Source organism: Coffea arabica, chromosome 11c (assembly GCF_036785885.1).
Source record: "Coffea arabica cultivar ET-39 chromosome 11c, Coffea Arabica ET-39 HiFi, whole genome shotgun sequence".
Lineage (NCBI taxonomy): Eukaryota > Viridiplantae > Streptophyta > Magnoliopsida > Gentianales > Rubiaceae > Coffea > Coffea arabica.
The window spans coordinates 36130436-36158315 of NC_092330.1; the positions used below are offsets into that span (position 1 = coordinate 36130436).

The 27880-nt window shown below is 37.0% G+C and overlaps 1 long non-coding RNA gene and 1 other non-coding gene across 18 annotated transcripts; both read right to left on the reverse strand.

Moving 5' to 3' along the window:
- Positions 1–3316: 3316 nt before the first annotated feature.
- On the reverse strand, positions 3317–13091 carry LOC113717801 (uncharacterized). Of its 17 annotated transcripts, XR_011823000.1 has the most exons (6): positions 10703–13091; positions 9952–10396; positions 8639–9170; positions 8466–8483; positions 8309–8326; positions 4271–8013 (listed from the first exon to the last, which is right to left on the reverse strand). It is a non-coding gene; the product is annotated as an uncharacterized lncRNA (long non-coding RNA). The 17 variants fall into 17 exon arrangements; XR_011822997.1 differs by adding an exon at positions 3317–4031 and having other exon boundaries at positions 5851–8013; positions 8309–9170; XR_011822985.1 differs by adding an exon at positions 3317–4031 and having other exon boundaries at positions 4773–8013; positions 8309–9170.
- Positions 13092–13598: 507 nt separating this feature from the next.
- Positions 13599–13701, reverse strand: LOC113717458 (small nucleolar RNA snoR103). Its single transcript, XR_003454386.2, has one exon. It is a non-coding gene; the product is annotated as a small nucleolar RNA snoR103 (small nucleolar RNA).
- Positions 13702–27880: the final 14179 nt, after the last annotated feature.

Here is a 27880-nt window from a genome sequence, read left to right on the forward strand (position 1 = left end):
TAACAAAAGAGAGCAATAAAGTAAAAGGATTGCAAAGCAATCAAACTCCAAAACTTCTTTTAAACTTGAAGTTGAATTAGCTAAGTAATTTCTTCAGTTAATGATGACAATAACCAACTTGTACAAGTGAAAGCTCATTCCATTACCCTAAAAATCATTAGTTAATCCAAAGAGTTTTACAACTCTCATAACTAACCACCAACTAACTACAAATTGAAAGTTCATCCAATTAATTGAGAACTACTTTATAAGTGAGGGTCACCTTCATAAGGGTTTTACTTCTCCTCTTTGAAAAAACTTATAAACTCAAATGAATTCTTTGTGTCCAACACTCGATCAGATGTTCGATCCAAATCTTCTGTATCTAACAAATGCATCCGAAAGGAAGTTAGAATGTATCGATCTTTACTCTCAATTTTTTGAACAACTGACAGATGAGATGCGTCTGAACGCATTTGTTATAAGTTTTTTCAAAGAGGAGAAGTAAAACCCTTATGAAGGTGACCCTCACTTATAAAGTAGTTCTCAATTAATTGGATGAATTTTCAATTTGTAGTTAGTTGGTGGTTAGTTATGAGAGTTGTAAAACTCTTTGGATTAACTAATGATTTTTAGGGTAATGGAATGAGCTTTCACTTGTACAAGTTGGTTATTGTCATCATTAACTGAAGAAACTACTTAGCTAATTCAACTTCAAGTTTGAAAGAAACCATTAGGAGTCTTAAGTTAGATTGTTATATTTCGTTAAAAAGTATAAAAACATGAAGGAGTTCCAGAAAGAAACAACGCTAGTAAGTTTCCTTACAATTTGGCAACATTGAATCAAATAGGTAGCCTGATGTCTTGATAGATTGGCTATTGGAGGGAGAGAGAGAACTTATAGGAGGCTTAGTGGATGGAACATGGGCTTAATGTTCAACATATATTGCAGTCTTTTTTTTTTTTTTTTCTAGTGGAAGAGGAGCTAGAGAGATGGTAGTGTGGAGTGACCGGTAGTGATAAAGGAATGGAGATGGTAGAGGTAATTTTGAACTTAAAAAATAATCCAGGAGGATGGTTTAGGATATTCACACCATTTTTTTTGCTTATCTTATTTGAGGTTTTGTTACCTAAAAAGTAAAAGTAAGGGAGATAAATATAATTTTTTAAATTTGAGGAGAGCTACCTGTAATTGTGTAAAGCTTTAGGGGAGGTTTGGGAAATTTACCCTAATTCTATGGATGAAATAAAAGTGAAAACATATGACAAATGACAGTGATGTTGGGTTGGGTGAGCTTGGGTGGGATGGATTTAACGGTTGGGCTTAAGTAAATAGCCATTAGACTATTTAATCATGGGTTATTATCACTTTACCCCCTTAAACTATATAACTACTGTCAATTTATTTCTTAACGTTATCTTTTAGCCACTTCATCCCCATAAATAATTCATCTCAACATGTTAAGAATTTTTGGACAGAAATACCCCTTTATTCTATAGCATTATCACATCGTTATTATCACTTTTTCTCTTGAAATTATAGTGATACAATCGCTTTAATTCCTAACATTATTTTCTAAATATTTTATCTCATCGATAATTTAACTAGTATGGTAAAAAATTTTTAAATATATTTTTCTTTTTTATATGTAATTAAAAATAAAAAGTTGGAATGATTATTCTTCCTTATTTTTCACTTTAAGAGATCTTTTTCTCAAAAATTATTTTCACACTTATTAATACTAGAAAAAGAAAAGGAGATAGGAAAGAAGGAGACAGAAAATTAGATTTTGGAAGGAAAGAAAACAAAATAGAGTCTAACATTATCGTATTATTTTAAGATTGTTGGGATTATGATTGGAATTTGATGGTAAATAGAAAAGTGAAATAATTTTAAAATAATAAAAGTATTTAATTCTTTCTTATTTTTATTTTTTTAAAAAAAGAATTGAGTTCTCTCTCTCTCTCTCTCTCTCTCTCTCGCTCTCTATCTCTCTCTCTCCCCTCACCCTCCCTCTCCCCATCTTTCTATTTTTTTAATATTAATAAGATTGTCAAGAAAAAAGAGATTAACACTTTGACTTTTTTCTTGGTAATAAAAGGAGAAGAGTCACTCTAAATTTTTTTATCGTTTTTCTAAAGTTCTTTAACTCGCTAAGTTGGTTTAATGGCGAGGTAAATTGCCTAATACATAACTCCAGGGGGTAAATTGATAACGAGGCTATAGTTTATGAGAGTAAAGAGATAGTAATTTTAAGAGCTAAATATGTCTTTCACTTCAATTAACAAATTTCGTTAAGTTTGATCGTTAATTTTGGAGTAAAACGACTAAAAGATAATAATGTTAAGAGAGAAATTGATAGTGGTACCAAACATTAAAGAGAAATAAAATGATAATAGCCTTTAATCAATCCTAGCTCCAGTTGCGGGAAAATATACATGATTAAAGGTCTTTAACTCGTTAAATTGATTTAATGGTACGGTAAAGTAAAGTGATAATAGCTTTTAATCAATTCCGGCTCGAATATACAGGAGTAAGGTCCGTTTAATTGGACGGAAAACATTTTTTCCAAACATTCCACTGTTTAGACGCAATTTAATTTGGGAAAATGATTTCTGATGAAAAATAAGTTACACCGATTCCTTTAGTAAAATCAGACTTCTTTCACAGCCTTCAACGAAAAACCATCGATAAAAGACGATCCCTTCTGCGGCAGCGATAAAAGACGATCTCCAGCGACATCTCATAGGCAAACCAATCCCTTCTTCGGCAAACCAATCCAGCGACATCTCATCCCCGTTCCTGCAACAGCATCTCCAACAAGGGTGAAAACTCCTTAAGTATTTCCAGAGGTATGATAGTCTCTTATTAGTTTTTTTCCCTCCCTTTTCCTTTGAAAAATTGTCTAGAGTTACTGGTGTAGATTCTTGAAGTTGGATTTGAATGAATTTTTGTGGGTTGCTTTTGTTTTAGTTTGTTCTTACCTGATTAGGGTTACATTTGATTTGATTGATGCTAATGAATTAATTTGGCTGCTGAGTTTTGGGGGTTTTATGATTCTTGGAATCTGATTACTAATTTCTGTGGCTTTTGCCTATTGGGAACTTGAACTTGCAATTCTGACTGTCTTTCTGATTGTTTGATTGCTTCTCTCAATACTTTACTGATCCAAATCATGTGTCATCAACATGTTTCTTAATTGGTATGATATCAGGATTTCAGTCCCGTAGCCATACATGCGAGTAGCTTTTACTTGTAAAATTTGCATTATGTTGATCTAATGTCTAATTGCAGAGAGAGTATTTAGCCTGTTGACTTTGATTTTATAACTAGACATACACTAAAAATTGTTCGCCTTCAACTCCCCATTTATTTGCGGGACCAAATGAAAATGTTGAGGCAAAAGGTCATTTGTCCAAAGACCCTTATAAGGTTTGCCAATTTCACCAAGTTGAAACCTCTTCAATTTGACGGGAACATAGACAAAGATAACAAGAAACCCTTCATTCAAAGGAATCTAGGCTCTAAATTCTTCAACTTATTCATGTCTTCTTTGAAACCTGAAACAGCATGTTCTTGCAAACACACAGAAAGTTTACAACCATCCTTTTCCCCTTCATTTGCTGAAGAATAGGGCAAAAAGAAACGGGGCTCAACGCTTCCAAGTAGGTTTCTTGACAGAGGAAAAACTGTAACAGGACCTCCCCAACCAAAGTCCACTGTGGAATGGCCTAAGTGTCTCCAATCAGTAATTCCACTCACCTTTGCTCCTACTGTGGTCCCTTCATGATAATTTAGCTCCTGAAAATCGATAAATGATCGAACATATTCATCAGATACATTTATTTGCTCTTGTTGATCAATTCTGCTGTTTTATATATCGGTTGATCGACATGGTCTTCAGCCTTGGTCAGAATTCCCCAGTATCCTGCTGGTAGTGGTGGCTTGACTAGCTTTCTTATGTTGATTGCATATGCAAACTTCACTTTCTCATCAGAAGGGATATGCAAACTTCACTTTCTCATCAGAAGGGATCCCAGAAGCCTTAACTCTGTTTCACGAATTAAAGATCAAGTCAAGGGTAGGGACGGAATCAATTTTTGTGAAAATACATTTATATGGTCATGTAATCATGAAAATCATCCTAACAAAAATTTGTAGCTTTTTGATATAACCTCCAACATCACGTGTGCTTCCAAAATCATCCTAACATTTGGATGGAAATCTCAATCTTCTAGACAATATGATAGCCTTAACAAGATTAGATAACTGAAAACAGCCTGATATGAGTTTTACAGGTATCCCAGCACTACTAAAGGAAGTTCAAAAGCTTCAAATAACATCGTCATATGTTATTCTAAGTACAATGCCATCCAGACCTGATGGCCAATATATTGTCCAATTTTGAAGACAACTATACACGTGTTCATGAGGTCTTAACGTTTTAGGCTGGAGGAAGCATTGAAAGGACAACACATTAGCTATGACATCATGGATTACAGCTACTTAAACAGAAGGGAGCCAAGGTAAATTACAGAATATTAGTATCATGTACTCAATTTGGACAAGAAAAGCATGTGGAGGTTCATTTGTTTACCAGAAACAGAGAATTTTAATCAACAAGCATGCAGGAAAATTCATTGCGATAAACAAATAGTATAAAGGAAAGCAAACTTAGTAATACGAAATCACGATGTACATAGCTGCACAAAATATCATAAGCAAACCTTAACTGTTGTTACATTGAAGTTAATTCTAGAGATACACTTTAGTGAAGTTAACGGGAATTTACTTCCTGCCAAGAACTTGACCGATTCGAGCTTCCAATTGGACAGATTTGGGTAGTGCGATAGCCTTGTTTTTTAAACAACCTCAACAAAAGCCAATGCTTCAATGAAGAAGTATTTGCACAAACTCATCCAATGTTAAAATTTCGTCTATACATCAAAGAACTAAGATAAGCAATTTAATATTTATTTAAACAAAAAAAAAAGTTCAAACTGTTGCAGGCCAGTAACATAAGAAATCAGAAACACCAAAAACCACTTAAGATATTCCCACGTATCCGTGGCATTAAAACAAATACAAATGTCAAGTTACTCTATAGAAGTAAAATTACATGCCTTAGAAACTAAATAAAGTTCTAAACTAACTCAGAGAACACGGAAAAGCCTTAAGAGTAAGTCCAGAGTATAATCCTAATTGACGCTAAATTCTTCTTATGAATCCTGCATACTTGCAAAGTTAATGTTCCTAGTAAATGAAATCAAGTAAAAGCGGATTCACAAGGAAAGACTATAAATGATTTACAACTAAATATCAAGTTCAAATCAGTAAACCAATAGAGTAACATGAAATAATATATCCAAGAAAAGGAAGTAACAATAAATGAGATGTTGCAATAGTTTACTTTTCACATAAACTTCTTGCGTGCTTGACTAACTCCAGTGTTGCTAGAAATATTTATCTCATTAAAGGACTAAGCAAAATCAAGTTAAAATGAACAGGAAGGCGATGCACAAAATTACCTCAAGCTAAAATATCAAAATTAGTGCAAAAGGACATTAATGGCTGAATCGAGTGAGAAAAACAGGATTCGTAAAGTCTATTAGGACAAAAAATTATTACTAATGATACTAAGAACATGAAAGCGACACAAAGATTTCGATTTAATCATCCTTACACCAATAGCATTCTTTACTGGACCTAATACACAATCAAATGAATATTACCAAAAGCCGATTTAACTGAGTAACTGAAGCTACTGAATACATAGAGAAAATACAATGACTGAAATAGATCAAAAACCTAAATGGTTTGCTATATTCCAGCATATTCAAGAGGGATGAGAGAGGAATGTAGATATTCACCGATATCTCAGAGAGGAGATTGCAGCAGAGGGTGGTAAACTTCTCAATTCCCAATAATAATCTTTTCTCTAGATATCTAAGTTGTCTTTTTCTTTTGCTGCAGGAAAGAGAGTTTAGAGTTGCATGTTTTCTTGGAAAGAAATACATCGGTAGTCTCCTCAAAGAAACAAGATAGAAGGCTGTAGAAGATGGAAAACAGAGGCACTAAAATAAGTAAGGAATTGCTATAAGCAGGAGAGCTTGATGCTCTGTTTTAAGTTTTAACGGACTTAACAAACAAAATCAATGTCCAACATTGAAAGGCAAGGATATCCAATAGCTCCTACCAACTCAAGACTAACTCCACTATCTCATTGAAATGGTAATAAAACAGCCCCAAAATGGCTCTCATTTACACTATAACTGGACTATGTTGACTCAATTTTAAAACAAAATAGAATTGCAGGTTGGGCCATAATAAAATGAGATCAAGAGCACAAAACTGCATATGGGACATGAAAAGCGTTCTTAGGAGTACCTAGATACCGTAATGCTGCATATCAATATGTTTCCATAACTCGTGGAGAAATGGCTTTTATCAACTGTCCATTCATCCTTGCCCAATCCAAAGTGGAATAGCTGGGTAATGCAGCTCTCCCATATTATAAATGAAGTATACATCAAAGCAGGTTGAACAATAAGCATGGAATGTATAGTTAAATTCCCTCAAATTGAACTCATATGAAAAGGGTTAAATTCCTGGATAATCCCGACCCCAAAATATTTTAGGTTGTAGCAAAGATCATTTCAAAGTTTCCATTTTGAACAAAATAAAGCATAAATACCAAAACATTACCTAAAAAACACAGTTCAAATTGAAATCAATGACCAAAACCAAAAGAGAGAAGATTCAATAGCATTAGCTTCACAAGGAGGAAGGCCATGGAGGTTCAGTGACACCAACATAATCAACTCGAGCCTGGGGCTGCCACATGGCACTTACAATCTACAAATTGGGTGGAATATTCAATAGAGCTTCCTCTTTCCAACCTCTCCCTCAGTACCTCTCGTCAGTTACGTCTTTCCATTGTCAAGAGTTTATTGGTATTTGTATGTATTTTAATCATGCAGAAAGAGACCTTGTAGTCAACCACCTGATTTATTAAAGGATTGAATCCAAAAAATATTGTCACAAAAGGCAATTCACTGCAATAAATAACCACTTAACTTGGGATGTAAATAAATTATGAGAAAATCATCTGTCCATGAAAAGAATTAAGAAGCAAAGTGCCTGGTTTGTACTTGAAAGACCAAAAAAGAACTGTGAGTTTTAAGTATATGAGAGCAGGCGAGAAGAAGGGTAAGTCAAAGAAAGAAGAAGAGCTGCGAATGAGAGGACAGAATTCTGGAACATAAGTAGAAAACCGAAAATAGACCTTCAAAGTGATGTTTATAATTGCATGTGGGATACAGGTGGAGGAAAGAAATCGATGCCTATTTAACTCAAGCCCACGTCAGTGCAATCTCTATTGACCAAAAGCCCAAGAAATCAAGATTAACTTTTATGCTCAAACTTCAAGAAAATATTCTTCACATACATCAACAATGATCAGGTACTAACAATCGTAAATTTTATAGTACATCAGAGTATATGTTTGAAAATTTTGAAAACTAAATATTTGCAGCCTTTGGGTGTAGAAGATATAAACATCCAGCAACGATTTAATCTTAAATTAAGAAATTTAATTGGACCATTAAACTCATGATGCAACATCCACTTCAACTTTAGACCCTAATAAAGCAAAGCAGCCACTGAAGCTTTATACAATACCTATACAATATACAAATGAAGCAACTTAGAGCCGTTTGACCCAAAAAAAAAAAAATTTGAAGCTACTCATCAAGTATATTAATTGAGGCGAGTACAATGTTTGAAAGCAGTTAAATTGTTTGGCTTAAACTGCAGTTTGCCTTACCCACTTTTATGGTTTTATCAACAGCCCCATATATAACTACGTCATCATATATCATTGTACTCGTAACTGCAATATAAGAAACTAAATTCCTTTAACCTTGGACAATTGTAAGGCAAAGTGATTGATATAAACCTGTTCAGAGATACCAAAGTGAGTCCCTTCCTTCCATTTGCCTTTCTTCCGCAAGTTTCAATTTTTCAAGAATTAACTGTTGGCAAAAAAGAAAAAAGTACAAATTGATTTATGGAAACCTACTGAAATAAAATCCACAAGAAAAAAAAGCATAAACGATTTCATTGTAGTAGAGAGAGAGAGAGAGAATTTTATGTAAGCAAAGAAGAGGAAGAGGAATGAGAGGGGATTAAGCTCCAAAAACCAAGTCCAACCGAATCTCACGAAACAAAAGCTGGTAACAAACATAGCAAGGGGCGGCAAGGGTGGTGGGCTGGAGTCTGGAGGAAGGAGGAAGGAGGGATGGTGACTAGGAGAAGAGAGAGATTTACCTTGATTCCTGAGTTGTGCTGCAAGGTGTAAGCAAGCGAAGGGGAGAAATTGGTCCGGTAATTAGAAGAGCAGGAAAGAAAGTGGTAATTAGAAGAGAGCAAGGATTGAAATTAAGAGCAAGGAAGAGAGAGAGAAGGCAAAGGAAGGAGTGTGCACCCGATTCAATGAGGCTGTCTGCGCCCACATATCCCCAAGCCGCCCAAAAATCATGCAACCAACAAACACCCCCAGAGTTCATGAAAATTACGGAGTAACCAGACCATTTCAGTGTTCATCCGAGCTTACACACTTTTAGTGTGGCTATGATATGATATCTAGTCAGAATTTACCCTTTTTTGGGATGGGTGGGAAGAGGAGGTGGACTCTCTCCCTGTTTGCGTGCAAGGTTCTACATTTCTATGCTACTCTCCGAACAGATCATGACAAAGACGTTGATAGCATAAATTATGCTGCACCTTCAGATGCCCTCCAAAACAGTATCAAAACCATGGACAACACCACGAAGAAATGGAAAGTACTAAAGCAACTATAAGAAACTTCCAGTAAAGTGAAACTTTAAGTCTGTTTATAACATATTATGGCAAAAAACCACATCAATTTCTTTTTCTCAAGTTATATGTAAAAACATAATCATACGACTGAGATCAACACTGTGAGGAAACGTGCTTCATCCTCTTTAAGATTTCAGTCCATTTGATCCATAGCTCCAGAAACTAAAGAATATATGTGAAGTTTGTAAAAGATATTAGCACTGAAATGGAATAGAATATGAACCAGTGTTTGGATCTTTCACAGCTTTGAAATTGTCAGCGCTCATTCCAAATTGACCAGAATTGCAATTTCCAATTTCCCTCAGCTTACCTGATCAAAAGGTAAACAATTCAACTTCGTGAGAGATATCATCATATGCAATTGAACACACATATAAACTGGAAATAATTGATACCCTAAAATACTTTCACCATCAACCGTATCCAAGTAAAGCAGACAAAGTTAAGCAGATTTTGCTGCAATTGTCCAGGGTTCAACAAAATGAACTCTCCTTGCTTGAGGTGCCAAATAGGGAAAAAGGAATAGGAGAAGCAGATATAACCCATAGAATGTAAGAATAAAGTCACAAACAATAATGTTGGCTGCCAATGAACTCAGAAAAAGTGACTCAACTGCACAAGGCGTGTTGAAAATATGCAGACAAACCAAGATCAGAAGTTCAATAAAAACATAAACAAAAGGATTGGAGTTGTTCTATCAGCATAGTATGGTTTCCAAAATCTACACCTTGGGTTCAGGAAAGTACAAGAATCTATTCTCATTTAATCATGATCTCCAAATGCAGCAAAGATAAACCATGAACAGCTTGAACAAATTCGCCCTCTACAACTTCAAGCACTGCCAGGCTATTAATAATTTGCAAATACTTCACTACAAAATGAGTCCATCACTTCAACACGCATCACAGGATATGATGACAGAAACAAATGTAGTTCATTCTTGAACTACCTCAGCTTAACTAAATGCAATTTGTTCAGGCACTAAATGTTATGAAGGAAAAGCAGACAAAAGCACGCTCAATTGCACAAGCACAGTAACACATACCATAAGAAATACCTTCACTCTAGTTCACATATATGGAAGTGCTTACATTTCCCTTAAACCATCCTTGTGCTAATCTCAGTAATCGTTTGTCCACTTCCACAAGCATCTATTCTTTAGCAGCACCTGAAGCAAAGCTTTATCTGCTCACATTAACCTTCCCCTTCCTCCAGAATCTTCCGAATGCACTAGCCACCTCAGCTCACACTAGCTCCTTTTACTTTTGCAAAAATTCCAGATCCTCTCCTCCTCCTCCACTCTTCTCCCCTAGAACACATTTTCTTTTGCAAAAATGAAGCATTCCTATATTTACACGTGAAGAGCAAAAAAGAATCATTTAACAGCAACTACCCAAAGAAGTTCATACCACCAATGGTCAACAATCATTTCTTCCTTCATCTTTTGACGTTTTTCATCTGCTAATGGCTTCAAGCGAACAATCTGTCTTCTAGCTTGATCATATGATGGGTCAACTTCCAAAACCTTTGTCATATCTGCATATTGTAATGAACACCAGCATAGGAAACAATAAATTGTGAAAAGCCATATGGACTATATGAGAAGATTAATGAATGCCATTGGCTTTGCGTGTGTGTGTGCTTTTGTGTGTGTGAGAAAGAGAGAGAGACAGAGAGAGAGAGAGAGAGAGAGAGAGAGAACAAGCAAGATTGCAGCCATTACACATATAATAAAGCCACCACAAATCATAGATTAGTCTTCTTATAAGCACAAGTTTGTGCTAGAAGTTGCCAGCAGCTGCTCAATGACAGTAAAATATTCAAATTCTTACACCGACATACCTGCTATAGTCTCTTCAAATTGTTACAACTTTTCATACACCTCTGCTCTTCTTAGCAAAACACTTATGTAGTTAAGGTTTAGCTCCAATGCTTTTGTGCATTCTTTAATACCATCATCATATTTTTTTTCTGTAAAACAAACCACCAAAAAGAACTTCATCAAAATCCAGTCAAAAACTTACCAATGCATGACATATGTATAACAATGCATATAAATAATGATATCACATTAGGAGTTATTTGCCAATCAGCCAACAGGTATTAGCAACAGATAATGGAGGCTGCTGTAACGGCAACCACCACCAAGATGCTTAGTGAGGAGGCTAAGTGTATGGGTCCTCTCCAACACAGGGAAAAGAATGGGAAAAGAATACTTTAATGGACAACAAATTATAGCTTTAGGAAAAATTCTAAATACTAAGATAAGTACCTTCTCTTCTCCAAAGATAAAGGATAAGTACATCTTGTTAATGGACAACAAATTATAGTTTTAGGAAAAATTCTAAATACTAAGATAAGTACCTTCGCTTCTCCAAAGATTAAGGATAAGCACATCTTGTCTGCCCCTATGAGCTGAAGAGAATTGATATCCAAATTTGATAGTTCAAATCAAATTGAAAGGGATACAGCTCAGATTGATGAAAACAGATCTTCGAGGAACCTTATTTGGACATAGCTAACAGACTTTCTTCCATGTTCACCATTGACACATTAAGGAGATTACATACAGATTAAGGCATAGCACGTTGCCATGGCCAACTTTCCTACTCGTCAAGATTCAAATCTATCAGCTGTCCAATGTAATTGGAACAATAATAAAAGCGAGGTCTATTTAGATCTGGCAAGAAGAGGTGTAGACAAAATGAGTATTAGCCGTTTATCACTATCAGAGCCAATATATCTTCTTTATAATAACTCAAATTCAGCCTTCATGTGACCATATCTAGATAACAATGTCACCAGTCAAGAAACTTCAAGGAAACCTATAATCATGTAAAAAGACTAAATTAAACATTCACAATTTTCACAACAATGCAGTTGCAATAATATCCACTTGTCTCTTTAACAAAAAAAAAAAAAAAAGTCTTTGTTTCAGACATGAACTATGTACATGTTTTATTACAATATTATTTTTAGAATTTGCCTCAAGTTCCATCAAATGCTCTCGCAGAGAGAGTTTTTTATAACACAATCTTTATGTTTTACTACTCAGCCAAATGATACCCAAGATCAACCCATACTAATCAATTACAACATTCAAAACTGCATTCCAACTCATAGATATAGAGAAAGTTAAAGAGCAACTTTTCAAGAAATACATGCAAAAAGTACAATTTTGCCATGTATCAACTCAGCAAGATGAAAGCTTACCAGTTTATTTAACATGCAGCATGATTTGTATGGCATACTGACCGTAATTCAACAGATTTGGATATACTGGACACAGCTGGTAAAGCAATATCATACTTAGACAATGCCTCTTCATCTTGACCATCTTTAAACAATGTATTATCTTCAACTTTTGCATCGTTGGCTTCTGTTAATGCTTTCTGCTCCAAAGAGAGATAGCTTAAGAGATGACAAGAACTTCTAACAAAAATACAGCTACAAGAGTTTATAAAAAGAACCAGGGCAATAACAGGACAAGAGGATTCCCACGTGACTCCAGCTTGGATCTTCACCAAAAAATTCAGCTGCAACTTCTCTTTTGACTTTCAGAATGTTTTCTGCAATGCTGACCACCCCCAAGATAAACAGCCCAATCAGATACATTCAAAGCTTTAACAGAAGTTTCAAAAATCATCCTTTTCTGGTGGCTAACTACACACATTTTCACAGTCCGAGACAGTCCACATGAAGAAGTTCAATAGCAAAAGAAAAGAGTCTTGATTCTTAACCGTGAATCACAATCAAGTAAACAACAGATATGCTAGTCTGGTAGATAATCTGCCAGATAAATAAAAGAACAAATTTCTGAACTATGCTTCTTCCTACCATGAACAGAATAGTTACTATCTAATCTAGCTAAAATAAAAAATCCAATCCTATTCAAGTGTACAACAGACGACATAAATTGTATACCACTTCACCTGAAAGTGACTGAGTTGTATCATACAATTTTCACAAGTATCAAGATTGATACTGGGACAAATGATCAATACTCATCTTAAATACACAAGATGTATTTAATGTAAAACCTATTTCGCCATTGTCAACACTTTGAAATATTTCAAACTCCAACCGAATATTTATTACTGAGAATAAAACAAAGGAACAATGTGGTAAGAATACTTCTCCCAACTGCAGCAGCTGGTCCCTGGTATATTGAATATGTTCCCTACCCCAAAGAGAGTGTCTCCAGTATACAATAGAAAATTAAGAACAGATTGGAAAAATCAGATAGAGCAAAAATAGCCCAATGGAACAAGTAAGAATATGGACCTAACAAACAAGGGTGACGATTGAGTATTGAGTATTACATGATTATGCAATTAACAAAATGGTTGCTAAGTCCATTACAACCTAAAAACTAGGGCATTAAGTTGGTTTAACATTTCGACCGGAAAAAAATAAACATCACATATCATTATATATTCAACCAATGGTGCAGAAGTTCCATGCAACTGCCCCATTTTAAAATAGAAAATAATTCAAATGCATGCAGAGTCCTTTGCAAACTATCCTTGGATGCAAAAGTAAAAAAGTGAGATCACAGCTGTTCACCACCAAGTCGTAACGAAATCAAGTGCATACAGAGTGGCAGGTGGCGATTAGATAGACAGCACGGCGATCTCAATATTCATCATTATAAGGAAAACGAAAACCACAATTTTGAGGAGGCCAGGCCTCAAAAGGAGCATCATTTTTTACTCCTTAAAACAATCTACTGGAGCTTTCATGTATGTAGGGCAATTTATGGGCTACAAGATACTCGTTAAACACCCACCGGAAGCCTACTCATGTTATCTCCATATTTACAGCAGATACACATCTTAAATGCACTACCAAGAATTAGGAACATTTTAATCAGTTCCCTCACAGGCTCGGCAAGGGTAACTACATACAATGATATATCAATAGCAATACACGCTGTTGAGAAACAAAAGCTGTGTGGTTTTATCCAGCAAAGAAAGCAGAGGAATTACAGAGGGGCATACCATAATTAGCACCCCAAGAATGTTTTCAGAAAAGAATCGAGTACCCAAACCAAATTGTCTGAGGAGAAAACACTGATTTTGAGGAATGAAAAAAATAAGTTGAGAACTCAACAATTAAATTTTGGCCCGTAAAACTCCAGCTAAGCACATTAATATCAGCTTCATCAAGGAATCAATATCATCTTTCTCAAATCAAGACTATTCTCAAGCAAGAAGAGAAGCCAATAAGCTACATAAATGGCTTGCATCCCAGTGCTGCTGCAAAAATCAAGAATTTTTAATCACCTTAGAACTGTCATTTACGTATAAACACATCTTCAACTGTGCTAAAAGAAAGGTTCCATACACATAAATGAACAAGATTTCCATGATCCAACCACATTATCTGTTTTACTTGATACAGAGGCGAAAACACATGCTTCTTGGAAAACAAATTCCTTGCCGAACATAATGCACAAAACAACATCCTTGGAAAAAAATACCTTGCCTAACATAATGCAGAAAATGAAAAATGACATTCTTAAAAACAAATATCCTGCCAAACATTAAGCAGAAAACAAATTTCCACAAATACATTGTGCACATATCTATGTGATTATACATTTTTTCACACGTACAACTGGCCATGTTAATTTCCAATAACACAACTGCTACCATGTTTCCTGCACTAGTAAGTCCGCCAAACCTCAAAATTCAAAAATTTAACAATCAAAACCAGCAAGAACAAGACTCAAACTTCCATAATCAGCTGCAAAACTTTTTCTTAAAAATGCAAAACCAAAAAATTAGCACTAAACCCAAAACTAAACTAAAATCTACAAAACGAAATACAGAATCAGCACCAAACAGCTTCACTTACACACCAAACCATAAAAATCCCAAAATTTTCTAATCTGTTCACCAAATTATCTAAGAACTAGGCATAAATTCATCAAAAATTTAACATACTAACTAAAACTCGATAAGCCCAGAAAAAACAAACGAAAAAACCAGTACTTTTACATACCAAAAATCCAATCTTGAAGCAATGAACAGCTAGATAATTGAGGTAAACATAGACAGAAACCACAAAACCCAAGACCTGATATGTAATTTTTAAACAGATGACAATTAGACATGAACGAGGAGAGTGGAGCGGGCGCTGCCATGAGGCTGGAAAAAAGGAGATTAGAAGAACTGGCATCGTTGTTATTGATTGAAGAGGGTTCAAAATGAGGACCAATCAGTCTGCTGCCACCTCAGCTTCCACCTCCAGGTCTATAGCTTATCACTGTCTGATCAGCCTGAACATCTCAATCAAAAGCAATCTTCGCCGTCCAAATTTTTTGAATCAAAATGATTCAAAATTTTAGAAGTACCCGAGCTCGAGGTGCCGTGAGGCTAGTCCAGGGCTTGTCTCCTCCCATAGGGCGGCTCCTGGGGAGGTCATAAGCGTTCTTCCTTCCTTGGCCAGGTCGTGCAACCACCTGGTCGGTGCCCCTCATGCGCTTGTCATCCCTTAATCTTTCTTGTGAACTCTTAAGGCGATTGGCCTCCTCCGCATTGGCCTTCTCATGAGCTCGGTCTAGCATTTTTCGAACGGACTTCGGAGGTCTCTCCACGAGCTCGGTGTAGAGCTTCTGCTTCCGCAGCCCATTAATGAAGGCAGCCATGACCACCTTGTCATCACGATCTCGAACCTGAAGGGACTCGTTATTGAAGCGCACCATGTATTCGCGCAAGGACTCCTCAGGCCTTTGCTGGATAGTCATCAGATGTGCCGTGCTCTTGGAGAAGGCTCGTGATGAAACGAACTGGGCCGCGAACAGCCGCGCGAGCTGGGCAAAGGACCGGATGGACCTGGGAGGAAGTCCCTGGAACCATTGACGCGCCTTACCCTCCAAAAACATTGGAAAGGTCTTGCACCTGACCGCATCCGCAGCAGTTTGCAGGTGCATTTGGGTCATGAAGGCAAACAAGTGATCCTCCGGATCCGTGGTCGCATCGTAAGATTTCATACTTGGTATTTTGAACTTCGCAGGCAGCGGGTAGTTCTCGATGTCAGGGACGAAAGGGGAGGCGATATACCTATCCGCCTCTGGATCTAAAAGCAGGTCCAGCTCGTCCTGCACCTGGAGCTGTTCCTTCCGTGGTGAGAGTTCCTCCTTAGAATACTTCCGGAAGAGCTCCGGATGCTCGGTTCTGGAGTGCTTGTGAGACGGTTCTACAACATCAACCGGCGTGAGCTCCCGGCGCACTCGCTTGAGCTGGGGATTAGGGCTCCCAGTCCTTGATTCGGACAGCCCTTCACCTGGATTCTTTGGCCCCTGGCCAGGATGACCTAATGCCTGCCCCTTAAGGTAATTCACGATTGCTTCGAAAGTCGGCAGGTTCCCTGCCACCGCCTGAACCAATTGCTCAGGAGGGATCCGGGAAAGCCCTGCGCCTTCGTCTCCCGAAGTCGGACCCCGCGTGGGGTTTTGAGGACTGCTTCCCCCGTTCCCCTTAGATCCATCAACGTTTCTTTGAGACCTAGTCCTTGGCATGATTCGCAAAGAAGAAATACGTGTTCCCACAGACGGCGCCAATTGATGCGACTGTCAAAAATCTGGTCCGAGCAGAGCTGATCGGGGATAGTTGGGAACGATGTCTGATGAATGAGCTATGAACCCTGCGAAGGAAGTGGAACAGCGGGACTAAAGTCCCCGGGATAACTCCGATGATTAAATTAGTAAAGTTTTCTGAGCAGAGTAATGAGCACGAGTGCTGTTTTTCACGTACCTTGTGTAGTCCTTTAGTGCTATATTTATAGGCTTGACCGGGTAGTAGTTTCCTTATTGGAGTCAAAGTCCCTTAGGGTTCGAAGTCTTATTAGGGTTTGGCATGACGGCCCCTAATAGTTCAGAGGCGGCGGCCCACGAGACCTACTATAGGGAGAGGCGGCTGTTACGGCCGAGCTGGCCCGCTTATGCCGATCTGCAGCGAGCAACACACAAGGCCTATATTGCTGACCTGAAGCGTGCGGCCTGCCGAGCTGACACGTGTCATGCGTGTATTTGCCCCACTACAGTTTAATAATATTTTTTAAAAAAAATAGGATTTTCGTCTTGTAAGATAGACCTTACCCATCTCTCCTGTTGTTTCTAACAAATACATGCGCCCCATTATTTCGTTAAGTTGATGGATTGTAAAAACTAGGGGAAAGTAATGGCGGCTGTTTGGAGTAGTGAATCAGGGAAAGGTGGCGGGGACTGGGGATTCCAATGACTAAAATAGTGCGGAAAATATCATTGAAGCAGTCTTTCCATATACCGGTGGGAATTTTGTCCCATTCGAGCTGAATGTATTAACTGCATTTCCCTGCTTCACTAAAATGTTAGAACAAAATTATCATCATATCGACACATAGATAAAACCAAGTTATGCATGGTAAGGGGCTAATTCCTTCGATTATTGCTCAAAAAATAAAAAATGGGACACTTGTGGTTCTGACAGGAGTCCGGTATAAATATATACACAGCCCGGCACCTGACACCAAAAATTTTTTTTTTTTATAAAAAACACATGCAGCCCGGCACCTGACAAAGTCTGAAAAGTTGGCTGCCGGGCACTCTCTGCCCGGTAGCCAGTCAAATTGTAAAAAAAAAAAATTCGAAGGGCTTCAATGCAATTCAGACAAAGTAGCTCACCTGACAAAGACTGCAAAAGCTGTGCCCGACAGCCAGTCAAATTGTTAAAAAAAAAAAAAATTCGGCCACATACTGTTTATAAGATGAATGCCGAGTAGATGAGCCATATTATTGGTTCCTACACGATAAACAATGTCGAGTATGCTGTCAAAGCTGTTGGAGCTTTAATTATACCACCATTATTGGAGCTTGTTAGAGGAAAGATGACCCAGGTTAGAGCAAAGGGTAGCTGTTAGAGTACTAGGACATTTGGCAAGCTATGAAACGACCTTCAAAGCTATAGCGCTTTATGAAGAAGAAGTGGTTAGATTAGCCATGCGTTTGGCTTCTACCTGTGTGAAAAGCTGGCTGCCGGCTTGTTTTAAAAAAAAAATGCGGCAGAAGAATGCATTTCTGACAATATTCTTCAATCCACGGAATTAAAGTGGAGGTAAAAATTAAACATTGGATACATTTTTATGGTGGAAAGTTCACTTTCCTGCGCACAATAAGCAGAAGCAAAACAGATGTGGAGATGCATAAAGAAGTATATTGGACACTCAAAAAATCAAATTATGCATGGATGAAAAATATTATGTATATTAAAATTATAATAAAAGGATGTTTAAAAATTTATTCATTATTTAATGTTCAACACTTATATTTGGTAAATTAAAATAATTAATTAAATATTCTATTATATTATAAGTAACTATATATCGTTAAGTCGATTGAATAATATGTAAGCAGTTATTTTTTTTGGCATTTGAAGTAGTTGTCTATTAAGTTTTAATTGAAATAAAGATTTTATAATTATTTCAAATTATGCAATAAAAAAATCACTGTAAGATAAAGATAAATGTGAGATGAAAAAATAAATGTAAGATGAACAAATTGTATGATTCAAATATTTGATTTAATATGCAAGAAAGACAAGAAGAAATGGCAAGAAGTTTTTTAAAAATTAATGTGAGTTCTTTATATTGGTAATCACCTTTATTTGTTATTTTAATCATAATACCTGATTATAACCGATTATAATACCTAATACTATTTACAACTAAAGTTACTATATACGTAAACTAAAATTTTCTATTTCACTAAATTTTCTTTTATATATGATGCACGTTTCATCATTTGTTAAAACAAATTAAATGATAAAACAAATGACAAACAAATGATAAATTTTAACAAATAAATATTTTTTGAAACCTAAACCCCAAACCCCAAACCCTAAAGAAGAATGCATTTCTGAAACCTAAACCCTAAAACCCTAAACCCTAAACCCTAAACCCTAAAAGCCTAAACCCTAAACCGTAAACTCTAAACCCTGAACCCTAAACCCTAAACCTGAACCCTAAACCCTAGACTATACACAGCGTAGAAGTACAAAATAATGTAACCTTAAAGAAGGAACCCTAAACCCTAAACCCTAAAGAAGAATGCATTTCTAAAACCTAAACCCAAAAACCCTAAAAACATCCACGGAATTAAAGCGGAGAGAAGAATTAAACATAGGTTACATTTGTATGGTGGAAAGTTCACTTTTCTGCGCACAATAAGCAGGAGCAATGCAAATGTGGAGACGCACAGAGAAGTATATTGGGCAATGGAAAAAAGCTGATTATGTATATATGAAAAATAGTATATATTTGAAAATTACAATAAAAGTCCTCTTAAAAATTTATTCATTATCTAATGTTCAATACTTATATTTGGTAAATTTAAATAGTTAATTAAATATTCTATTATAATATAAGTAACTATATAGCGTTAAGTCGATTGAATAATATGTAAGCAGTTATTTTTTTGGGCATTTCAAGTAGTTGTCTATTAAGTTTCACTTGAAATAAAGATTTTATAATTATTTGAGATTATGCAATAAAAAATCAACATAAGAAGAAAAAATGCATAACATGACATTGTACAATCGTGAATTTAAAAATAGCGATAAGCATTATAATAATAAAAGATTAAATTAACGCTAAATCCTCATATTCAAATATTTGAAATTGTAAAACATGCAATTGAAATGATCATATCAACGGTTGGTACGCCTTTTGCCCTTGCCTTTATCACCTGGTGTTGTAGACGGACAACAAAATCTTTTAGGCTTTCGTCTGCAACGATCACGATGAGCATAGGGTCCTACGTCATCCTCCTCATCCGACTCAACTGTCGTACTGCTATCACCATCGTGTTGAGAACGATACGTGACAAAATCCCCCGTCTGACCGTATGTAGTAGTAGATATCGGCTGGATCGACGCAGGTACGGTCATAGTCTGTCCAATACTGTAATAATCGGGAAGGTTTGAAATGGAAGGGACACCACCCGTTTCGTTCAGAAAATTGAATATTGGATGTAGCTTAGCAGTAAAAGATGAGGCCGCTGCAGTGGCAACGTATCCAAATGGAGGCTCGTTTGACGAGGATGGAAAATGTCCCCCAAATACAGACAAATATGGAGAGGGCCTGGAATATACACCAAAAGGTGGAAACTGTGGCAAAGGCGTGGCCTCTAGAGCAATATGCTGTGAGTGCGGGAACGATGTCACCTGAGGGGTAAAGGCCGATATATTCTGTCCAGGTGACACATCGTGGATGTCTGGCATCGGCAAAGGCACAGATGTGGTGAATTGATTACTAGTCGGGTTGTAATGCGATTGAGTGCCCCCCTCGGTCATTTGAATGCCCGTCTCCTCAATGACTTCGTCCTGCAATCCATGCCTATGGCGTCGACTTCTACTAGATGATGGTCCACCTTGTGTAGGGACACGTCGCACGCGAGGTTGGATAGGAATACATCAAAAGTTTATGCATTTAATACTATCAAATATCAAATACCAGTTACTTATTAGTGTAACCCTCTACCGGAACTGAGACAGCTCAAGTTATTTATGAAAATAACCAGTATATGGACAATTAGGGGCAGTGTGACCCGACTGTAAGCAGTTACTGCATCGACGTGGTGCATCAGGACATCTTCTATCCATCTGATTTCTGATCCTAGCAGTTCTCAATGGTCCGGGCATCTTTTGTTTCAACCGATCTCCATTGACATTCAGCTTTAATTTCGCCAAGGTCCAATATTTTGGATCCCATAGCGGCTGAAAAGAACCACTGAATGTAGCCTGATAAGCGGGAAACGTATGTTCATGAGCGACAAACGTCATTGGACTAATACCACACCTATAACACGCTGCCATAGCATGTGAATATGGGAAGCATAGTTCTCTCCATTTTCCACATGTACATGTGTGACTTCCAATGTCGACAGTCTGGGCATTACCTCCTTGTCGGCTTTGTCGATAAGCAGTTGTGATACAGTAAATGCCTCTCTAGTGATCGAACACTTGAACTGCATGTGCCCTCCCTTTTTTTTCATTTTTTACATATTGCTTCCAACATTTTTTTGGGAGCGCGTATACTAGATTCCATGCCACCTTGTGATTTTTGACAAACAGGTCAACTGTTTGGTTGAATGTGAACCGTATACATGCAGTAATTGGAAGCAACCGAGCGTCTCTCAATAAATTATTGAAACATTCAGCCATATTTGTGGATATGTGCCCCCAACGATATCCCCCATCTTTGCACAGAGCCCATTGCTCGGGTCGAACTGATCCACCCGTTAGCCATGTGTACGCCTCCGTATTCAAGGAGTAAATCAAATTCATGATGTCCTCATACTTGCGCGGCTGATTTGCCACACCAGCAGCGTATATCAGGCTTTTAAGTCTACCAGACAGCATAAAATATCGTCAAAATAAGTTTAATATATGTTTAATATGTTAGGGTGCGGTGAAAAAACATTTAAGGGTTCGGAGATAATTTACCTCTCATTCTTGAATTTTTGTGTGAAATTGCTCCGAATATGAATCAAACAGAATCGGTGCACCCTTAATGGCTCCTGCCACTCTTCAAGTGTACGCATTGCGTTTATAATGCCGTGGTGACGATCAGAAATAATGCATATATTTTGCACATCACCACACACGTGAATGTGTAACAGTCTCATGAACCAAGACCAACTCCGATTATTCTCCTCATCAACTAGGGCATATGCCAAGGGAAACATTGAATTTTCAGCATCAAACCCTATGGCGACAAGAAGTTTTCCCCGATAAGGCCCTTTTAAAAAGGTACCATCCACGCATATCACCGGTTTAGATAGCGGAAAGCTTGGATGGCTGGAGCAAATGCCCAAAATATATAATCAAAAATTATTGCAGAGGGGGTACTTAATGGATGATGATCCCACACAACTACCGTCCCTGGATTCGACCGTTGTAACTCCTCAATATATGTCGGCAGTTGTGATATGGATGTCGGCCAGTCCCCATATAATATATCAATGGCACGGCGTCTAGCGTACCAAGCCTTCTTATATGACACATCACAATGAAACTCTTGTTTCACCGATGCCTGAATTTCCTTGATTTTGTACACCGAACTATTCATAATATGGGGAATAATGTGCTCGGCAATTATGTCACTACTCAATCCACGGTGATCGTTACTATAGCAAACACGGACGCAAGTATGTGCGTCAGCAAGTGTGACAATCATCCACATGTTGTGCGAGCTCCGTAAGGTTGCACGAAGCTGCCAATTACAAGGGGGGACGGAGTTACGAGCCCGACAACGAACATACCAAGTCGTTGGCGTGCTCTCACGAACTCTGAACTCCCTGTTCTCCTTGATGGACCACAACTTCACAGCTCGTTGGACATGCTCCTTTGATTAAAAAAGATGGCTCAATTCTAAATCTCTGGTGTGTTCGTTCCACATTCTTAGCTTCTCCGCTCGCCCAGCATCAAGGGGGTCAAAATTCAATGCAGCGTCAACACCAGCTTCATAACGCAGTTGTGGACCATCACTATTTATCCAGGGGGCACCATGATCCATGTCATCATGGGCCATAGATGCGCCCTCTAGATGCCCTGCTTGCCTGTCAGTACCATGTTCGTGGTTCTCATCATCGGAACCACTAAGATTGGGCTCCGGTTCGGAGTCCATGTCAACATCTACAAACTGATCGTCAGTAGATGGCTGTACATCAAACATTGGTGCCGATTCAATATCCGCACCTCGAGAATGAATGGTTGAGGTGTGAATTATCGGTCGAGCACCTGTACATGGAGGATCATTATTTGTCTGCCGACCAGTACCCCTTCTTCGCCCTCTATGCCTTTGTTCGACATCTGTTCCAGCTAGTTGGGTCATTTGACTCTCAAAATGGCCGACTGGCTGGAATAAAGATATATGTTCGGAACTGCTACCGCCTCGCTCAAGATTACCACTTATAATTTGTAAACCATCGGCACCATGTTTTTCTAAACCCAATAGCTTCTCGACTTCCACATATATTTCGGTTGCAAGTCTACTACCAGATTGTAAGTAGTACAGACCAGCAACTCCATTGTCATTTACCAAAGGCATTGCACCAAACTTGCTATTTTGGAGACAACTCCGATATATCAAACTAATCTTATAGCTGTTCCGATCTAAACCCATACTAGTGTATATTCTGTCTACCAATTCATCATAACCCACCACCTCTGTCAAGAACAACGCATTTTTCGGTATAGGAGGATCATATGAAATTGACCCATTTTTTTATATAATTTTTCCTCCCCAATATAATTGTATCACCAGGCAATTATCACTTGACATGTTATACCTATTACGGACGAGTGTTGATAACATTGTAAAATCGCATTGATAAGCTTATTTGAATAATCAATTAATTGATCGAATCAAATATGTATAATTTATAACAAATAAATAAATAATTATGAGTCCATAATTGTAACAAATAATAACCAAAAATATAACAAATAACAACAAAAAATGCATTCTAATTAAATAATTCAACCATTTATAACAAATAAAACTATCATTTAATAAATAACAAAGTAAACCTAATTAACCACCTTAATTACTACATTTAGTTATAAAAATTTTACCTTATGCTAAGTCTATCATGCACCTACATTTCATATTGGGTCAATTAAATATGAAATTCTAATCAAATATCTTACTAATATTAAAAACCCTATTTTAAAATGATTTTATGCTAATTACATTATGTTTATGCATTTAATGTATTAAATGTAGCAGTTTTTCCAAATACTTGAATTATCCCCACTAAATAGCTATCATAATCAAAACTCAATACATGCCTCGACAAATAAATCTAAGTTCATTTAATCGACCTCTTAAAATTAATTAATTACAAAAGAGTGAGAGGTCCTAATTTAACTAATTAAACCACAAAACTACTTAATCTAATCAGATACTAAATAACACAAGCTAATTATCAACTAACTTGCACAACAAAGTGAATTGCATTAAACTAATACCCCTAATTTTGAAATAAAGCTAACCTAATTACATTATGTTTATGCATTTAATGTATTAAATGTAGCAATTATTTCAAATACTTAAATTATCCCCACTAAATAGCTATCATAATCAAAACTCAATACATGACTCGACAAATACATCTAAATTCATCTAATCGAACCTATTAAATTTAATTCATTCAACTAATTAAAAAGCAACTAATTAATCTAATTAAATCACAAAACTAATTAAACTAATCATATACTAAATACCGTGGACTAATTATCAACTAACTTGCATAATAAAGTGAATTGCATTGAACCAATAATACTAATTTCGATATTAAGCTATGCTAATGACATCAATTTTATGTACTGCATTTATTATAGATTTACATTCATGTAATCAATCACTTTAAATACATTTATTAAACAAATTTAAACAACTAATTAATCTACTTAAACTAATTCAATCACTAAACTAATTCAACTAAGCGTGTACCGTGCTTCACTAACTAATATTAACAAACATACGTAAACTACATTAGCTGTTTACAATTGCTTCAACAATAAATTAAATATTTAATTAATAACAAATTATAACAATAACATAAAATATTTATCAACAATTCACTAACATAAAATGACAAATTATAGCAACTTTTATATAATACAAATCACTAACCTCTTTTGAATCAAAAAAATCGATTGCCTCGGGAGCACCGTGAGTAATGAGCCCGGCGACCTTAACAGAAGTACCGCAATTAATCAGCACGGCGATTAACAAAAACACGGCACCAAGCGTCTGATGCCAATTCTGCATAAGAATAAGGTAATTATTAGAAACACCAACAGGACCACAAGCCAATTCTACTGCCAAACAAAGTAATAATCATTTGATAAATAAGGAGGACTAAGCCAACAAACACTCACGATTTGGACCACAGGACAGTTCTTTGCCCAACTCTTCGAAATATCGATTAGGGCCACAAGATAGTAATACGCCCAACTCTGCAAAATGTAAAGTGAGGTGCTCGTGTGAAAGTGTGAGACACTGAGAAATGTAAACTCCGACTGAGGGCTGAGAGAAAAGTGAGAAATGTAAATTCCGTATGGGAGAAAGTGAGAGGTGCGGACGATGAGGAAGTTCCTCAGTGCTTATATAGAGCATAAGGTAAAATCTAGCCGTCCGTTTGGACGGCTAGATTACAAAGTTTCTTTAAAAAAAAAATATTTTATACTACCGGTAGCACACAATTATTGTTTCACGACCTGCTAAAGTCTAATGGAGCATAGTTCTTTTGTCCAATCGTACGTAAATTTTTCTTTTGGTTCAGCTTTTTTGATTCACGGGAGCTGCCAGACAATTTTTGTTTTGTCCACAAGCCTGCCAAAAGGGGCAAATCTGAAGCAAAAAAGTGTAAAAAATTCACGGGAGCTACTTTGTCTGAATTGCATTTAACCGATGCCGAAATTTTTTTTTAACAATTTGACTGGCTGCCGGGTAGAGAGTGCCCGGCAGCCAGTTTTTGCAATCTTTGTCAGGTGAGCTACTTTGTCTGAATTGCATTGAAGCCCTTCGAATTTTTTTTTTTTACAATTTGACTGGCTACCGAGCAGAGAGTGCCCAGCAGCCAGCTTTTGCAGACTTTGTCAGGTGTCGGGCTGTGTGTCTTTCATAAAAAAAAAATTTTTTTTTGGTGTCAGGTGCTGGGCTGACACAGCCCGGCACCCATAGATATATACAGAACCCCTGTCAGAACCGCAAGTGTCCGATTTTTTATTTTTTTGAGCAATAATCGAAGGAATTAGCCATGGTAAGGGAAGAAGTTCAATACATACTGCTAATTTTACTCCATTACCGAGGACAACTTCACTGATGATCTTGCGATTTGTAGTAGTTGCTGCGATGGTGAACGGACCAGCAACCGTTCCTGAAGGTTATGTGTGCATTTTGCACAAGATGGCGTAATTTTGTTTGCACATGATGTAACTTACTTTCAACAACGTGTAATTCTAGAATAAAATTTTGTGAATTCTACACATATTGTTAAAAACGAGGTATAAAATAAGATTTGAACTGTACAATTTTTTGTGACCAAATCTTGGCCGTGAACTGTCAGGAATAGTTGCTGCCCCTCTTTCGATGGTAAACAACCATGGTGCTGTGTACTCGTAATCTGTCCTAGTACAAGGCCATTATTTCCTGCCGAATTTACAGCAAGTATTCCCTTCTGTGCTGCATGGAAAGGTCCAACTGCTATAGAATCATCTATCAAGTCAACTGGATAATTGAAACCAATTGAAATTGTAATAATGTCAACTCCATCAGCTATAGCATCGTCGAATCCAGCCAATATATCAGCATCATCTCAATATGTAAAAACATAAGCTTTGTATACAGCAGTCCTTGCTGCAGGCGCCTCTCCTCGTACAGTACCTTCTACAATTCCACAGTAACTCACATCCATGACATTGTTTCCTGCAGCTGTTGAGGAAATATGCGTTCCGTGACCTTCTGACCTTCTAAATCTCTTGGCGAATCTGATACATAGTAACGAGCTCCAATGATTTTGCTATAGACATGTATACGTTGCAATGACTGCCAGTCGTAAACATGGTTCAAAAGAGCGGTCACAATTGCGGTCACCGCTCGGACTATTCCACATCGGTCTTAGCATATCGGTCGCAGTTTCGGTAAGACGAGAATTTTTGAACTATTTAATATTCTAAAAATTATAAAAAAAAAATATGATAAACAAAAATAATTAAAAAATTAGTAAAAATAATAAAAATTCGAATTGATTCAGGATGATTCGGAGTAATTCAGTGTGATTCGGCCGTTTTAACTTTTCATGGTAATATCTCGACGAGTCAAATATCTCAAAATCGTATTGTTCCGATATCGTATCGAGAGGGTCCGAGACGGTGATGGCTCCGACTCGGCCGAATCTTTGTACCATAGTCGTAAATGTCCTCTTTCAATACGTCCAAACTCAAACGTAGTAAATTAACTAACAAAAAGAAGAAAACTTACTTGTTACACATGAAATCATCTCCGCCGTTACATGCTCTTTTCCATTTGTTTGGAATAGGACCAAAACCATGATCGTCAAAACTCTCTTATTCTGGCCAAATTCCAGAATCAAGAACTCCTATAATTATATCACTCTCAACTGCAAGATTTCGAGGGGCACTTTTGAAGAAAACCAATAAAGTCCCACGATGATGTTGTATGAAGTTGAAGCCTTTTGCATGGAAATATAGAAACCACATCATCACGGGCTGCATATTTCGTTAGAACTTCATAAATTACTAAAAAGTAAATAGAAATATAACAGCAGCAGGAGAGAATGGACAATCACACCAGAAATGGGAACCACCTAAGGAAGGCGTGATAAGGATAAACACAGATGTGGCTCTCTCAGCTAAGATGGTAAGGACAGGGTTGGGGATAATTGCGCGGAATTGGCGTGAAGAGATAGTGAAAGCCAAAGGCATCATGGCGAGGATGAGAGGAGAACCAACAATAGAGGAAGCATTGGCAATAAGGAGTGCGTTGGAAATGGCCACAACTGCAGGGTGGACTACAATAAAGGTCCAATCTGATTGCAAATTTGTGGTGAGCCTAATCAACTCAAGCAATGTGCAGGATTGTAAGGTACAAACGATCTTGGAAGACATTGAAGACTTGAAGAAGAATTTTGAAAGATGTTTGTTTTTGTTTGTTCCCAGAACTGCTAATAGTTGTAGCCATGCTATGGCTTAATTTGCAGTTAAGTCAGTTAGGATGATTGAATGGGAGGGAGCATTCCTATTTTGGTTATCAGAACTAGCTAGAAAGGATATGGGGGTAGTTACCCCTTTTTGTAATTAACTCTTGTAATATCAAGTGTTAATATTTATAAAATTGTATCATTTGACTGAAAAAAATAGAAATATAACAGTTAATGAAATTTGAATCTATTCAGGTAGAATTATCAAAAATGGTTAATAGAGAGTATGGCAAACTAGCCAAATTGAA